The following is a 15,603-nucleotide window of genomic DNA, read 5'->3' as shown; positions in this document are numbered from 1 at the left end:
ATCTTTGAAGAACAAATAAGCTTTTATATGTAAGATGGCTACATAAAGAGCAAAATTATTGATTAATATTATATTATTATTTGTGTCCTGGTCCTTTAAGAGCTCTTTGTCACTTCCCACGAGCCGGGTTGTGACTCAAAACTCACACTCATTCTTATGTTTAATACATGTATCGTATAGTGTGTGTGTGGCAGGCTTACAATGATGTAAAAAATCAACATTTGATTGTGCGCTGACCCTGGTGCTAGAGGGGGTAATCAGCTGGAGGTTGAATGTTTGAAGGGGAACAGGATTATAAAAAGTTTGGGAACCACTCATTTAAACAAACTCAAGCAAAATAACAAAATGACATAATGTCATTTTCTGATTATGTCTACATGTGACCTTTGTGGAGTGAAAAGTGAAACTACTCTGAAGCATTGAGAAAACATTGTGTCGGGAGCACTACAGGTATCCAAACAATGTCACATCTACGTGTTTCTGCATAAAGCCTTCATCAGGGTTTACAAAGACAAATATTTAAACAGAAACCTTTGCTTAGTCTCAGAATTAGGTGTTTTAGAATGAGAAAGTTATTCCAAGTCGATTCATTGTCTATCCACCATGACTTTCACTCTGATGAAACACGTACATGTTTTTTATATGCTCTATGTCCAGTTAATAACAGCTTTTAATATTAAAACCCACCTGAGTGCCTGGACCTTAGATTATTTAGACCCTTTCACACTTTTTATGAACAAATAAACCCAACTAAATAATGTTGAATTCAGTTGTGACAGAGAACTAGCCTAAACTGGTGCTCCACACACAGCAGGTGCTCCATTATTCCAACATGATTGTTAAAACAGTGTTTAGGCCTACTGTATTTTGCTTTGACACAGTTTAAAGGTGAGGTGTGATTGATTAGTACATACATTAGGAGTGACTCTTTACTTGCACCCTTCACCATGTTTCTTTGTAATTATATTTCTTACAGTAGGCACTGTATGTTTGCAACTGTTGTTAAGGAAAATGTTGTCCATGTTCAACATTTCACAAGACTGGAAATAAACACTGTATTGAAAATGTTGATCCCAAAGGTTCTCTTCTTCTTGTTATGTTTTGAAAAGTGTGTTATTACATTGTGTGTGTAAAACTATGTTCACTTCTTAACTATTTTAATAGACCATTTCTAATGGTGCCGGTGTGGTATAATTGTTTTGTATCATATTATTTTTTCCATACTGAAGTAGAAAACTGCAAAATAACTTTCAGTTTTGGCGACACTTATTATTATTATGTTTAAAAACACAATAAAAGATGCAAGAAAGCTATTTTCTTAAACTTTCAGAAAAATATCATTTTTCCGCTAAAACCATTAGCTTGAAACATGACATTTTTTTACATGAACATGTTACAGCCAAGAAATGATGTAGTTGAATAAAGCCAAAGATATTGTATGACAGGATTTTTTTTTGTTTAAATTAGTTTAAGCACTATTGCTCAATCACAGTAATATACTGAGCAAGGTCATTCTATTTTATAGAGGGGAAATTAGGGTTAGATTGGCTACCACACTGAGGTGTTTTTTTGTACCTTGAATATGAAAACCAGTCAGAACATGTCAAAGAACAGCCACACCCATACTGCTGTACTCCTTTATTCAACGCCACATACATTGTTCAGTATGTTCAATGTATTTGCTTGCTGTAGAGAGCTGAGTAAGTAGCACAGAATACATTTGCAGAATAATGCCTTTATGTGGTAAGTATCAGCATTTTTTTTTTTTACTTTCCAAACATTTCACGGTAAACTCTTAGTTGATCAATGTGGGCTCATTTACAGGAAAGACAATTAATAGGTCATTTCAATTTCCTCATGAAATAGGTTTCTGAACTGCTTAGAAATGCCTGAAATTGCTTTAAATAAGTAGCAGCATTAAAATAAATGATATTAAATGAGGGTTTACCAAGGGTTTTGATTCAGATCTTGTAAGGTGATAATTGAATGCTCTAGAAAAAAGAAACGCACACCTATAAAGGCGAGGTGCTGGCTAGCGGAGCAGAACACTAGAAAATAAAGGAAAGCCGCACACTCTAAGAGCTCAGATGCAACAATTTAATAACCAACGTTTCGACAGCGAAGCTGTCTTCATCAGGGTATCATCACAAACACTGCGAGATGAGTCATTTATAGTGTCAAGAGACACACAGGTGTTTGTAATCATGGCCAAGTGTGGCCTAATATCATTGGTTAACTCAAATATTTAAAAAAAATGGTATACAAAGAACATACAAAAAGACAAACAAATGGATAACATACGATCACTGCATTTGTAGTCTAAAATGTATCTAACAAACAATTACAATGTTTTCAAATCACAATAATCACAAGAATGGCTTCAGATCAAAGTCTATGTTGAGACTGAAGGGAGCAAGGGTCTTTAAATTAAAGATCCAGGCAGCCTCTCGTTTTAACAATAAATTATCATGGTCACCCCCTCTCCTCGGGAGAGTGACATGTTCGATGCCAATATAACGCAGAGACGAAATCGAATGGTTTGCTTCCAAAAAGTGGGCCGCAACTGGGTAAGTCAAGTTTTTGCACCTAATGGTGCTACGGTGCTCTGAGATACGTACTTTTAATTCACGCTTTGTTTTACCCACATAATTTTTACCACAGGGACAAGTTATAAGATAAATAACTGCCTTAGTGGAACACGTAATAACACCTTTAATTGGGATAGATTTCCCTGTTTGGGGGTGTTTGAAGGATCTACATTTATAAGTGCCATTGCATTGAGCACATTCATTACACTTGTAATTTCCATCCAGTATGGGCGCAAATAGGCGTTGTTCAGGAATATCTTGGGGTGGTAAATCAGAGTGTACCAATTGGTCTCTGAGATTTCTGCCCCGCGAGAATACGACCAGGGGAAGATCAGAAAACACATTACCGAGGCTATCATCATATTTCAGAATGTGCCAATGTTTGTGAACGATTCCTTTAATTTGTTCAGAGCACTTTGAATAGCGGGTAGTGAGAACGCAAGAATGCGTCTTTTTGCGAGACTGACCTTGAAAAAGGTCATGTCTCGTTTTGTTTTGAATTTTCTCAATGGCAATATTAATCTGATCATTTTTGTACCCCCCCTCCTTGAACTTATCCTGAGTCTCAGACATATTTCTGTCGAAATCTGATTGTTTAATACAAATTCTTTTGATTCGACAGAATTGGCTGTAGGGCAAACTATTTTTCAAGGGAAGTGGGTGACAACTATCAGCCCTCAACAAACTGTTACGATCAGTAGGTTTCCTGTAAAGATCAGTGTATAAAACATTATCTTCACACAAGATCAGAAGATCAAGAAAACTGATTTGACGTGTATCAGATTGCATAGTAAATCTCAAATGTTTAGATTTGAGAGTTAAGGAGTTAAGAAAAGCATAAAACGCATGGAGCAGTTCTGCATCACCCCTCCATAGAACAAAAATATCGTCAATATACCGTTTCCAAATAATAATGATAATTGAATGCTAACATTACTGCAAATGAGATAAGGAAAAGTAATGTAAGACATTTGCAACTTTTTTATTTCAAATAAGTGGCAGCTGTCACGAATGCTAGGAGTGGTGGTAGGAGTCAGGCGCAGAGAGCAGAGGTAAGAGAAAAATTGATTTATTTTTCTCTGGTACGACAGCGGTCGACGCCAACACAACAGGCGTGTGAACTAAGTGACCAACCCATACACAACGGGCACACAGTCCGGAAAGAAAATAAATCAGGCAGATCGCCAGCACATCCAAAAAGCACACTGACATAAAATAATCCCGCACAAACCTGGGCGGGCTAAACAGGCTTAAATAAACACAAATCAAGATACACAAATAAGGAACAGGTACAAACAATCAGACATATCAACAGAAAAGGAAAAAGGGATCAGCGGCGGCTAGTAGGCCGGCGACAACAACCGCCGAGCGCCGCCCGAGCAGGCAGGGGAGCCATCTTCGGTGGGATTCGTGACAGTACCCCCCTCCTGACGCGCGGCTCCCGCAGCGCGCTGCCACCGGCCTCGAGGGCGACCCGGAGGACGAGGTGCAGGGCGATCCCCATGAAGGCGGTGGAAATCCCTCAGTAGTGAAGGGTCCAAAATGTCCTTCCTTGGTACCCAGCACCTCTCCTCCGCGCCGTACCCCTCCCAGTTGACGAGGTACTGTAGGCCCCCCACCCGACGTCTGGAGTCCAGACGTTCTAGGACCCCCCAATGTCCAGAGGGGGTGGAGGGACCTCCGGCACCTCACCTTCCTGCATGGGACCAGCCACCACCGGCCTGAGGAGAGACACATGAAACTAGGGGTTAATACGGTAGTAAGATGGAAGCTGTAACCGGTAACACACCTCGTTTATCCTCCTCAGGACTTTAAACGGCCCAACACACCACGAGCCCAGCTTCCGGCAGGGCAAGTGGAGGGGTAGGTTTCGAGCCGAGAGCCAGACTCGATCCCCTGGTGCAAACACAGGGGTCTCACTGCGGTGCTGGTCAGCGCTCTTCTTCTGCCGTCCACTTGCCTTAGTGAGTGCGTCATGGACGGCTCTCCAAGTGTCCTTCGAGCGCTGCACCCACTCCTCCACCGCAGGAGCCTCGGTCTGGCTCTGGTGCCATGGAGCCAGGACCGGCTGGTAGCCCAACACGCACTGAATCGGTGACATATTGGTTGATGAGTGACGGAGGGAGTTTTGGGCTACCTCTGCCCATGGGACGTATCTCGCCCACTCCCTGGGCCGGTCCCAGCAATACGTCCTTAGAAACCTACCCACCTCTTGGTTCACTCTCTTCACCTGCCCATTACTCTCGGGGTGGAAACCCGAGGTCAGGCTGACCGAGACCCCCAACCGTTCCATGAACGCCCTCCAAACTCTGGACGTGAACTGGGGACCCCGATCCGAAACGATGTCCTCGGGCACCCCGTAGTGCCGGAAGACATGGGTAAACAGGGCCTCCGCAGTCTGCAGAGCCGTAGGGAGACCGGGCAACGGGATGAGACGGCAGGACTTCGAGAACCGATCCCCAACGACCAGGATTGTGGTGTTCCCCTGAGATAAGGGAAGGTCGGTGAGGAAGTCCACTGACAAGTGTGACCACGGCCACTGTGGAACGGGGAGGGGCTGTAATTTCCCTCTAGGCAGATGTCGAGGAGCCTTGCTCTGAGCGCACACCGAGCAGGAGGAAACATAAAACCGCACGTCCTTTTCCAAGGTGGGCCACCAGTACTTTCCCCTCAGGTTCCCCTTGCGCACCAGGGATACATGCGCGGCGCGTGTGGCGGAATAGATCAGGATGTCATCAATATACACCACCACACCCTGCCCGTGCAGGTCCCTGAGAATCTCGTCGACAAAGGCTTGAAACACGGCTGGAGCATTCTTTAACCCATACGGCATGACGAGGTACTCATAGTGGCCCGATGTGGTACTAAACGCGGTTTTCCACTCGTCTCCTCCCCGGATACGCACCAGATTGTACGCGATCCTGAGATCCAGTTTTGTGAAAAAACGTACTCCGTGAAATGATTCCACCGCCGTAGCGATGAGAGGTAGTGGGTATCTAAACCCTACTGTGATGGAATTTAGACCTCGATAATCAACGCACGGACGCAGACCTCCATCCTTTTTCTTCACGAAAAAGAAACTCGAGGAGACGGGTGACATGGAGGGCCGAATGTACCCCTGTCTCAGAGATTCCGTGACATTTGTCTCCATAGCCAGCGTTTCCTCTTGTGACAATGGGTACACGTGACTCCTGGGAAGTGTAGCGTTTACCTGGAGGTTTATCATGCAATCCCCTCGTTGATGAGGTGGTAATCGGGTCGCCCTCTTTTTACAGAAGGCGATAGCCAAATCGGCATATTCAGAGGGAATGCGCACAGTGGAAACCTGGTCTGGACTCTCCACCGTCGTCGCACCGATGGAAACTCCTTTACACCTGCCTGAACACTCCTCTGACCACCCTCTGAGAGTCCCCTGTTTCCACGAAATATCAGGATTGTGATTGGCCTGCCAGGGAATCCCCAGCACCACCGGAAACGCAGGCGAATCAATAAGGAAGAGACTAATCCGTTCCCCATGATCCCCCTGCGTTACCATGTCCAGTGGCACCGTGGCCTCCCTGACCAGCCCTGACCCTAATGGTCGGCTATCTAAGGAGTGCACGGAGAAAGGTTGGTCCAACGACACCAGGGGAATCCCTAGCCTTAACGCGAGCCCACGATCGATAAAGTTTCCAGCTGCACCTGAATCGACCAGCGCCTTATGCTGGAAAGAGGGAGAAAACTCAGGGAAAGTTACAAGTACAAACATATGACCAACAGGGAGCTCTGGGTGAGGTTGGTGCTTACTCACCTGGGGTGAACGAGCAGTGCCCTGCCTGCCATCCCAATTCCCAGAGGAGCTCCTCCAGCACCGGTCGGCAGTGTGTCCTCTCCGACCACACCGGGTACAGGAGGAGCATCCTCCTCTGGTTCCCCTGGATGCGGCCCCCCCTAGCTCCATAGGGATGGGAGCTGGAGGGCCTGGAGGTGGAACCAACAGGGCCCGGTCTGGACGCCCGCGGGCAGCCAGCAGGTTGTCGAGACGAATGGACATGTCAATCAGTTCATCCAGGGAGAGGGTAGTGTCCCGACAGGCTAGCTCCCGGCGGACGTCCTCCCGGAGGCTACACCGATAGTGGTCCATCAGGGCCCTGTCGTTCCACCCCGCTCCAGCAGCCAAGGTCCCGAACTCCAGAGCAACGTCCTGTGCGCTCCTCGTCTCCTGCCGCAGGTGGAACAGCCGTTCACCCGCCGCCCGGCCTTCTGGTGGTTGGTCGAACACGGCCCGGAAACGGCGGGTGAACTCGGGGTAGTGATCCCTTGCCGAGTCTGGGCCATACCACACTGCGTTGGCCCACTCCAGGGCACGACCCGTTAAGCAGGAGACGAGGACGCTCATGCTCTCCTCTCCCGAGGGAGTCGGACGAACGGTAGCCAGGTACAACTCCAGCTGCAGCAGGAACCCCTGGCACCCAGCCGCCGCTCCATCGTACTCCCTGGGGAGAGCCAGGCGTAGGGCCCCGGGTCCGGACGCTGGAGGAGGGGTAGCAGGTGGAGGGGGAAGAGGAGCTGGGGATGCCGTGTAGGGAGGCCACTCCTCTCCCATCGGTCCATCCTCTCCATCATCTGATCCATAGCTGAACCGATCCGGTGGAGAATGCTGGTATGATGGAGGACCCTTTCTTCCATTGATGGGAGAAGAGGTGCGGCTGCTCCTGCTGACTCCATAATCAGGTGCGGGATTCTGTCACGAATGCTAGGAGTGGTGGTAGGAGTCAGGCGCAGAGAGCAGAGGTAAGAAAAAATTTGATTTATTTTTCTCTGGTACGACAACGGTCGACGCCAACACAACAGGCGTGTGAACTAAGTAACCAACCCATACACAACGGGCACACAGTCCGGAAAGAAAATAAATCAGGCAGATCGCCAGCACATCACAAAAGTACACTGACGTAAAATAATCCCGCACAAACCTGGGCGGGCTAAACAGGCTTAAATAACCACAAATCAAGATACACAAATAAGGAACAGGTGCAAACAATCAGACATACCAACAGAAAAGGAAAAAGGGATTAGCGGCAGCTAGTAGGCCGGCGACGACGACCGCCGAGCGCCGCCCGAGCAGGCAGGGGAGCCACCTTCGGTGGGATTCGTGACCGCAGCATGAATTAAGTTAGCTTGAATTAGTAGCAGAATGAGTAAGTTATGTTTTACAGATATTACAAATCTGTTCTACAATAGAAACAAACTTTTTTAAATGGCCAAATCACCTTTAAGTAAGGTCAAACCGAATATCGAGGTGATTTCAGTGGATTTTAGTTGATTTGGCCATGAAGTATTTAAATAGAATGGTTTCGCCTATCACTACCAATGATTGTTAGCTAAATTACCCGTTTTCCAGTCCCATCGACTGTTTCCACAGTGAGGAATATACTAAATCAAATCTAATTTTATTTGTCACGTGCCGAATAAAACAGGTGTAGACCTTACAGTGAAATGTTTTATTTTAATTAACCTTTATTTAACTAGGCAAGTCAGCTAAGAACAAATTCTTATTTATAATGACAGCCTACCAAAAGGCAAAAGGCATCCTGCGGGCATGGGGCCTGGGATAAAACATTTTTTTAAATAATACAATATAAATATAGGACAAAACACACATCACAACAAGAGAGACACAACACTACATAAAGAGAGACCTAAGACAACAACATAACAAGGCAGCAAAACATGACAACACAGCATGGTAGCAACACATGACAACAACATGGTAGCAACACAACATGACAACAACATGGTAGCAACACAACATATGCTTACTTACAAGCCCTTACCAACAATGCAGTTTCAAGAAAAATAAGTGTTAAGTAAAAAATACAGGTAAAAAACATAAGAATAAAAGTAACAAGTAATTAAAGAGCAGCAGGTAAATAACAATAGCGAGGCTATATACAGGGGGTACAGAGTTAATGTGCGGGGGCACCAGTTAGTCGAGGTAATTGAGGTAATATGTACATGTAGGTAGAATTAAAGTGACTATGCATAGATAGACAGAGAGTAGCAGCAGTGTAAAATAGGGGGGGGCAATGCAAATAGTCTGCGTAGCCATTTGATTAGCTGTTCAGGAGTCGAGGGCTTGAGGGTAGAAGCTATTAAGAAGTCTTTTGGACCTAGACTTGGCGCTCCGGTACCGCTTGCTGTGCGGTAACAGAGAGAACAGTCTATGACTAGAGTGGCTGGAGTCTTTGACAATTTTAGGGCCTGGATAGCAGGAAGCTTGGCCCCAGTGATGTACTGGGCTGGATGCACTACCCTATGTAGTGCCTTGCGGTCGGAGGCCGAGCAGTTGCCATACCAGGCAGTGACACAACCAGTCAGGATGCCCTCGATGGTGCAGCTGTAGAACTTTTTGAGGATCTGAGGACCCATGCCAAATCTTTTCAGTCTCCTGAGGGGGAATAGGCTTTGTCGTGCCCGCTTCACGACTGTCTTGGTGTGTTTGGACCATGATAGTTTGTTGGTGATGTGGACACCAAGGAACTTGAAGCTCTCAACCTGCTCCACTACAGCCCCGTCGATGAGAATGGGGGCGTGCTCGGTCCTCCTCTTCCTTAAAATCTTTTTTTAGGCCTGTCCAGAATGTCGCTAGTTCGGCATGACCGGAGTCACCGTTTTAGAGTCACAAATATGAAGGGGAAAAAATCTGCACTTTTTTGTAAAAATGGTATTAAGTCCACAATCATCTCCTTTGTCTTGATCATGTTGAGGGAGAGGTTGTTGTCCTGGCACCACACGGCCAGGTCTCTTACCTCCTCCCTATAGGCTGTCTCATCTTTGTAGGTGTACTGTTGTGTCATCAGAAAACTTAATGATGGTGTTGGAGTCGTGCCTGGCCATGCAGTCAGAGTGAACAGGGAGTACAGGAGGGGACTGAGCAAGCACTCCTAAGGGGCCCCCGTGTTGAGGATCAGCGTGGCGGATGTGTTGTTACTCACCCTTACCATCTGGGGTTGGCCCGTCAGGAAGTTCAGGATCCAGTTGCAGAGGGAGGCTTTTAGTCCAAGGGTCCTTAGCTTAGTGATGAGCTTTGAGGGCACTATGGTGTTGAACATTGAGCTGTCGTAAATGAATAGCCTTCTCACATAGGTGTTCCTTTTGTCCACGTGGGAAAGGGCTGTGTGGAGTGCAATAGAGATGGCATCATCTGTGGATCTGTTGGGGTTGTATGCAAATTGGAGTGGGTCTAGGGTTTCTGGGATAATGGTGTTGATGTGAGCCATGGCCAGCCTTTCAAAGCACTTAATTCCTACAGACGTGAGTGCTACGGGCCGGTAGTCATTTAGGCAGAGAATTGTAAGGGAATTCTGTCCTATGTGTACACAAGTGACCACAGGAAACTTCTTTGATCAGAGGTCAGTTTGTTAAGTAAGGATTGCAACCCAGAGTATACACTTACAGTAATTTGCAAGCTAGACATTCAACACAAAATATGGTGTTTTCCCTATTTATCCCTGACTGAGGATCACCCCGCCCAGGGTGATGTCCCTTAACTTCAATACCATATAAGCTCATAATTAAAAGTTGCTAATACAAAGATGTCTCTGCTAGGCGGAGTTCAGCTTTTTGTTCAGCTTTTTGTTATTTGCAGTTAGTTTCCCAATCATTCTTCCTCCTATCTACCATGTGAAACATGGAAACACTTATCTCCCTCACTAGCTTTAAGCACCAGCTATCAGAGCAGCTCCCAGATCACTGCACCTGTACATAGCCCATCTATAATTTAGCCCAAACTACTACCTCTTCCCCTACTGTATTTATTTATTTTATTTATTATTTTGCTCCTTTGCACCATATTATTTATATTTTAACTTTGAACTTTCTTCAAATTATAATTCTACCATTCCAGTGATTTACTTGCTATACTTTATTTACTTTGCCACCATGGCCTTTTTTTGCCTTTACCTCCCTAATCTCACATCATTTGCTCACATTGTATATAGTCTTATTTTTGTCTACTGTATCATTGATTGTATGTTGTTTTACTCCATGTGTAACTCTGTGTTGTTGTATGTTGTCGAACTGCTTTGCTTTATCTTGGCCAGATCGCAATTGTAAATGAGAACTTGTTCTCAACTTGCCTACCTGGTTAAATAAAGGTGAAAAAAAAAATAATAATAAAATGTGCTAGCAGAAGTAAGACTGGAACATAGTATCAACAGGAACTGAAAGTATAGTTTCCACACACAGACAAAGATGTCTCTGCTAGGAGTTCAGCTTATTGTTATTTGCAGTTAGTTTCCAAATCCTTCTTCCTCCTATTGCTACCATGTCCTAGCAGAAGTAAGACTGGAACATAGTATCAACAGGAACTGAAAGTATAGTTTCCACACACAGACAAAGATGACTCTGCTAGGCAGAGTTCAGCTTATTGTTATTTGCAGTTAGTTTCCCAATCATTCTTCCTCCTATCTACCATGTGCTAGCAGAAGTAAGACTGGAACATAGTATCAACAGGAACTGAAAGTATAGTTTCCACACAAAGAAAAAGATGTCTCTGCTAGGCGGAGTTCAGCTTATTGTTATTTGCAGTTAGTTTCCAAATCCTTCTTCTTCCTATTGCTACCATGTCCTAGCAGAAGTAAGACTGGAACATAGTGAGGGAAAAAAGTATTTGATCCCCTGCTGATTTTGTACGTTTGCCCACTGACAAAGAAATGATCAGTCTATAATTTTAATGGTAGGTTTATTTGAACAGTGAGAGACAGAATAACAACAAAAGAATCCAGAAAAACACATGTCAAAAATGTTATAAATTGATTTGCATTTTAATGAGGGAAATAAGTATTTGACCCCTCTGCAAAACATGACTTAGTACTTGGTGGCAAAACCCTTGTTGGCAATCACAGAGGTCAGACGTTTCTTGTAGTTGGCCACCAGGTTTGCACACATCTCAGAAGGGATTTTGTCCCTCTCCTCTTTGCAGATCTTCTCCAAGTCATTAAGGTTTCGAGGCTGACATTTGGCAACTCAAACCTTCAGCTCCCTCCACAGATTTTCTATGGGATTAAGGTCTGGAGACTGGCTAGGCCACTCCAGGACCTTAATGTGTTTCTTCTTGAGCCACTCCTTTGTTGCCTTGGCCGTGTGTTTTGGGTCATTGTCATGCTGGAATTCCCATCCACGACCCATTTTCAATGCCCTGGCTGAGGGAAGGAGGTTCTCACCCAAGATTTGACGGTACATGGCCAGAAATCTTTCTGAATGAGAGGGGGTCAAATACTTATTTCCCTCATTAAAATGCAAATCAATTTATAACATTTTTGACATGCGTTTTTCTGGATTTTTGTTGTTGTTATTCTGTCTCTCACTGTTCAAATAAACCTACCATTAAAATTATAGACTGGTCATTTCTTTGTCAGTGGGCAAATGTACGAAATCAGCAGGGGATCAAATACTTTTTCCCTCACTGTAGTATCAACAGGAACTGAAAGTATAGTGTCAACACACAAACACAGACATCTGACTTTTGTACAGTTGACCTCTTCATGTACTTACAAAGTCTCTACCACTGATTCTTAATCTCATGCCAAAGCAAAACATGAATCATTGTAATTACAGGTGTTCCTATAATGTACAGATATTGTAAAATTCCTTTCAGTTACCTTAGTGTTCTTGGGCACAGGGACTACGGCGGTCTGCTTGAAACATGTTGGTATTACAGACTCAGTCAGGAACAGGTTGGAAATGTCAGTGAAGACACTTGGCAGTTGGTCAGTGCATGCTTGGAGTACACGTCCTAGTAATCTATCTGGCCCTGCGGCCTTGTGAATGTTGACCTGTTTAAAAGGTCTTACTCTCATCGGCTACGGACAGTGTGATCACACAGTCATCCGGAAGAGCTGATGCTCTGATGCATGTTTCAGTGTTAGTTGCCTCGAAGCGAGCATAGAAGTAATTTAGCTCGTCTGGTAGTCTTGTGTCACTGGACGGCTCGGGACTCGCTTCCCTTTGTAGTCTAACAGTTTGCCAGCCCTGCCACATTCGACGAGCGTCGGAGCCGGTGTAGTACGATTCGATCTTAGTCCTGTATCTTAGTCCTGTTCGATAGTTTGTTGGAGGGCATAGCGGGATTTCTTATAAGCTTCCGGGTTAGAGTCTTGCTCCTTGAAAGCGGCAGCTCTACCCTTTAGCTCAGTGCGGATGTTTCCCGTAATCCATGGCTTCCGGTTGGGGTATGTACGTGCACTCACTGTGGGGATGATGTCATCGATGCACTTTTTGGTGAAGCCAGTGTCATGACGTTGCCCTCTTTGGGGATAGTGAGTACCATCCCCCTCTCTCTCACCCCCTACCAACAGGCTCTGTTAGGCAGGTCATAAATTCCTTGAGGAGTTTTCATGGAGAGAACAAAGGAACTTCTTCCACATCACAGAACTTGAGAACTGAACAATATTCATGTTCTGGAGAATGTATAAACGGTCGGTGAAGTAGCCAGCTACGAACTGGTCCGTTTTGTACAATTTTGTGAAACTCATGAGAGACAATACAGCACATTACCATAACTCTGTTTATACAAGTGTGAGACTTGTGTGAGACTTGCATCTAATTGTTGTATAAAATGAATGAGTAAAGATTCAACTATTTGTGAAATTATGTAATGTGATTTTAAACTGTTTAATGAAGGAAACTCCAATTCCCTTTGGAGTTCAACTAAGTCATAGGCCCGCCCCTTGAGCACAGACATTGATCTGGCATCATGGGACAGCCCTTTTCTGCTCTTCCGAATATAACCCCCACCTTGGGAATTTATCTTCAGACCAGCTTACCTCGATAACCGAGATGGCTTGAGTCGAGGTTTGAGTAGATTGCTGAATTCTTAACCATACCACGTTGTTAAACTCTGAGACTATCGATACCAAGAGAATAAGAACAAATCTTCAATACTAATTTCTAGTCTGCAGCTAGAATTTTTTACCCGTGAATGTGAAGGCCAACAACCGCCGAAACATCTATTCTATAACAACATTGGTGAATGTTAGTCTGAACTATCCATTCTAACCATGGCAGAGAGAGAGAGGGCGGACAAACTCTCCAACAGAAACAAACTTTCCAACAGAGATCACGACGACATACTGAGCGTAAATATATATATTGATTGCAATTATTCCCGAATGAGTGAGCGTTCATGTGCAAAGGATTAGCATTTCAATTGTTAGAATTATCAAGTGTGTAGTGATTCATTTGCGTAATTCCCACCTTTGTCAGTCTACACCCACTTCCCTTTTTGTCTACCAAGCCGCCATGCCGGTTTAGCCCACTAGGGCACATCCCCTATCATTTCCTTGTAACTATATCTACTGTTTGTTTGTTTATGCATTTCTGTGATTATTTAGTTAGTAAATAAATTATTTAAGACAATTGATTTATGGATGATTCATAGTGAAGACTGGGTTTGTGCAGATAACCAACAATTTACGACGTTTGGAATGAGACTAACGTGAGGTAAAGAATAATTCATTAATTAGAAGACTAATTGATCAGATATTAAAATATCTGAAAGTTATATTAGGAAAATTATAACTTTGTAATCTTAATATTTACCTTGGTGCCCCGACTTCCTAGTTAATTAAATTTACATGATTAAGTTAGTTTAATCACGTAATAATAATTACAGAGAATTTATTTGATAAAAATAAGTCTTCAGTTTAATGATGCCAAAGACACGACACCAGTGACTGTGGTGCACTCCTCAATGCCATTTGAAGAATCCTGGTACATATTCCAGTCTGTGCTAGCAAAACAGTCCTATAGCTTAGCATCTGCTTCATCTGACCACTTTTTGACGAATCACTGATTCTTCCTACTTTAGTTTTTGCTTGTAAGCAGGAATCAGGAGGATAGAATTATGGTGAGATTTGCCAAATGGAGGGCGAGGGAGAGCTTTGTACGCGTCTCTGTTTGTGGAGTAAAGGTGGTCTAGAATTTTTTTCCTTTTGGTTGCACATTTAACATGCTGGTAGAAATATATTCGACACTTGACTTCTGTCACGACTTCCACCGAAGGTGGCGCCTCTCCCTGTTCGGGCGGTGCTCGGCGGTCGTCGTCGCCGGCCTACTAGCTGCCACCGATCCCATTTTCTTTTTTCGTTTAGCACTGTCTGGTTTTCACACCTGTGTCTAGTTGTATCTGATTCGGTTGGTTTATATTCCCCCGCTGCAGGATTGTTACTATTTAGTACGGTAAGGGGTGCGTGCCTGCCTGCACCACGGGATTTTGTTTCGTTTTGTGCGGTATGTGTTTTTACCGTGGACATTTGTGTTCGCTAGTATTCGGAGTCGAGGTTTCGCCTCTGTGTGAACTTTGTTCCTATCCCTGTGGGTGGAGGCTACATTTTGTGCAGTTGCCTTTTGTGCTGTGCCTTTTGGGACCGCCTGTAATAAAACATTTGATTCACTGGAACCCATCTGCTCTCCTGCTCCTGATTCCACACACACCCCCCTCTCGCAAGAGGCTTGTTACAACTTCAGCTACATTTTGCATAACATTTGGGAGCGGGACGATTTGTAAGCAAAGTAAAATAAATGTGTAATCAATATTTATATTCAGTCAATGAACACATCATAAGCCATGACAAAAATGTGTAGAATACCTGTAACGTATACGCCGGAGTCAGACAGCAGGTGCAGAAGGTGCGTTTTAATACTGAACAGATACAAAAGAACAAACATGGGAAGCGTGCTAAACGTGAGAGAAAAACCAATAACACATAAGGACTGATGACAACAGAGGGGGAAGTAATCAGGGAAGTGATGAAATTCAGTTGTGCCTAATGATGAGGCGCAGGTGTGCGTAATGATGGGTTGCCAGGACCGGTGGTTAGTAGACCAGCGGCGTCGAGCGCTGGAGAGGGGGAGTGGGAGTAAACGTGACAGCAGGAAATTTGCTTTAACATTTAAAAATTCTGTCAGTCTCATTGCAAAATGTATAGAATAGCTATACAATTGCACATTTTTCTCTCTTTCACATGGCAATATG

General features: G+C 44.4%; 1 protein-coding gene across 1 annotated transcript in view; it reads left to right on the top strand.

The window, feature by feature from the left end:
- Window positions 1–1,722: 1,722 nt before the first annotated feature.
- The window catches only part of LOC115171753 (nuclear GTPase SLIP-GC), a 54,351-nt gene continuing 40,470 nt past the window's right edge, over window positions 1,723–15,603 (top strand). The window contains exon 1 of the mRNA XM_029728865.1: window positions 1,723–1,743. The gene's annotated coding sequence lies outside the window, so the exon portion shown is untranslated. The remainder of the gene's footprint in view (window positions 1,744–15,603) is intronic.

This window comes from Salmo trutta, chromosome 32 (assembly GCF_901001165.1).
Source record: "Salmo trutta chromosome 32, fSalTru1.1, whole genome shotgun sequence".
NCBI classification, from domain to species: domain Eukaryota; kingdom Metazoa; phylum Chordata; class Actinopteri; order Salmoniformes; family Salmonidae; genus Salmo; species Salmo trutta.
Note: the sequence above shows the minus strand (reverse complement) of the source record. Positions and strands in the feature narration are given on the sequence as shown.